The sequence below is a fragment of the Pelophylax lessonae genome (assembly GCF_965119305.1).
Source record: "Pelophylax lessonae genome assembly, chromosome: 1".
Lineage (NCBI taxonomy): Eukaryota > Metazoa > Chordata > Amphibia > Anura > Ranidae > Pelophylax > Pelophylax lessonae.
In genome coordinates this window covers 896,296,687-896,299,303 of record NC_138768.1, presented here as the reverse complement: position 1 = coordinate 896,299,303, position 2,617 = coordinate 896,296,687, and positions in this window count along the sequence as shown.

Below are 2,617 nucleotides of genomic sequence, written 5' to 3'. Positions count from 1 at the left end.
GCGGACGCGGCGAAGTGCGAGGTGTACGTCTGCTTCGAGGGATCGTTGGGGGCTCACCTTAAGCCTGAAGTTCGCGACAAGATCTGGAAAGGTGACTATGTCGAAATTTTTTCCCTGCTCCCGTTGGAGAAGTTTAACCTGGATAGGGTGAAGCCGGACGAGAGCAAGAAGGAGGAAGAAGAGAAGAGGCGGTATCGCCTGATCCCGCATACGTTTGCCAATTGGTTGCAGGCTTTTGCGATTTTGGCAAGTGTTATTGGGGATAAAGCGCCCGAGATTTGCTCGGCGTTGTTCTATTACTTCGATGCGATTGGGGAAGCCCACTGGATGTACGGAGGGGTGGCGTTACGATGAACAATTTCGGCAGCGTAAGGCGGTTCGGCCCTCCATCCGGTGGGATCATAAGGATATCAGCCTTTGGATGAAGTTGATGATGTCGGCCCGGGCAGGGGGTCAGTTTTTTCCAGGGAGGGCCGGCGGCACTTCGACCTCGGGTTCATCGGCCGATAAGAAGAAGGGGGTCTGTTGGCAGTTCAATGAGGGCACGTGCAAGTTTGGGGGCTCCTGTCATTTTAAACACGAATGTTTAGGATGTGGAGGCGGTCATCCCCTGTCCCGTTGCTTCAAACGGGGAAAAGGGCGCGGTGGGGAGGTCGCTGGCAAGAGGGGATGACTCCGGTGAGGGTGGCAAGGATGGCCCCGTTCTTAAATAGGTACCCCGATCGCGAGGTGGTTAGCTTGTTATGCCATCTGGTTCTGTTGTGTCTGCATTTCAATGTGTTTATTTATGCTGTGCATATTTCGGGTGTTTCTAACAAGGTGGCCAATGCTTTGTCTCGTTTCCAGTGGACAGAGATTCGCGTGTTGGCGCCGGCAGCGGAGCAGCATGGGATTCCCTGTCCGCGGGATTTGTAGAGGGTCCCCTTGGAGGAGCCTGATTCGGCAGTTGCTGAGCCCTGCGACTTGGGAGGCGTATGTCAGGGCTTGGGCGGAATGGCGTTCCTTTCTGGAGGAGGTAGGGGGGCTGGATTTGGGGGGTGGATGTGTCCGCTTTTGTGCTCTGCTTTGTGAGTTGGAATTTTGGGCGGGGCGTTTCGGCAGCAGCCATGGATAGAAAACTGGCGGGCCTGGCCTTTTGGTTCAAGTTGCAAGGGGGGTGGATTTCACCAAGGCTTTTCATGTTCGGCAGGCTGTGAAGGGGTATCGGAAGGTTAACCAGGTCCGCGATTCACGGCGTCCGGTGTCTTTTTCACTTTTGGGTGTCATTTTGGGGAGACTGAGCTCCATTTGCTCGTCGTCTTATGAGGGCTTGCTGTTCAGGGCGGCCTTCCTGTTGGCTTTCTTTGGGGCCTTACGGATTGGAGCACTAGTTAGTCCATCGACGCGGGTGGCTGGGGGGCTTTTTATGATGTAAGAGGTTGCATGAAATGTCCAGCACCGCATGCCTAACAGACTGATAAAAGTTTTTTTGTTTCTCCCTTCTCCTCCTCACTTGGCTCCTCACTTGGCTCAGGTCAGGGCATAAAGATTGTTCTACTGCACCCCCACACAATACAATCAATGTAGATCGTTGTCTGATTAAAGTAGATTGTTCCTATCTATGCTTTCCTTAAAGCAATCTCTCCAGCCTGGCCCTACAGTAAACTGCTATCTCTCCCTCCTGGCAAAAACATCGTTCACTGCATCCCACAAAATCAAATCAATGTAGATCGCTGTATGATAAAGTAGATTGTTCCTCCTATGCTTTCCCTACAAGCAATTTCTCCAGCCTCGCCCTATAGTAAAGTCCTATCTGTCCCGCAGCAGCAGCAATCAGGAACCTCTCCCTAGTATAGTATTAGCAGAGTGACGCAGGGCACTGTGTGACTCCAGCTTATATAGAGTCTGGGTCACATGCTGCACTGGCCTATCACAGCCATACCATTACTAGACACGGCACACTAGTTAAATGCTTGCGGATTGGCTGTTTAAAGTGCACCATTAAAACCGAGCCAAAACATTAAAATCATGTTACCGAACAACGGACAGTACCCGAACATACAGTGAAATGTCCGGGTACTGAATACCCAAAAGTCCGGTACAAACAATACAGTCCGGGTTCGCTCAACCCTAGTTATCATGAATTTACATCACTGGACAGGGTTATCAACAATTGGCATCGCTGGACGGCGTTAGCAATAATTTACATTGCTGGGCGGCATTATCAGCAATTTACATTACTTGACGGCGTTCTAAAAAATTGACATCGCTGGACCACGTTATAAGTAATTGGCATCGCTGGACGGAGTTATTAATAATTTACATCGCTGAATGGCATTCTTAACAATTTACATCGCTGGACCGCTTTATCAACAATTTACATCGCTGGACGGCGTTATCAATAATTGGCATTGATGAACGGCATTATGAACAATTTACATCGCTGGACGGCGTCATCAACAATTTACATCTCTGGACGGCGTTATTAATAATTTGCATCAATGGACGGCGTTATCAACAATTTACATCACTGGACGGCATTTCCAAAAATTTACATAGCTAGACAGCGTTATCGGTTTACAGCGCTGGACGGCATTATTAGCAATTTACATATTTTTCAAATAAATTGCATTAATGG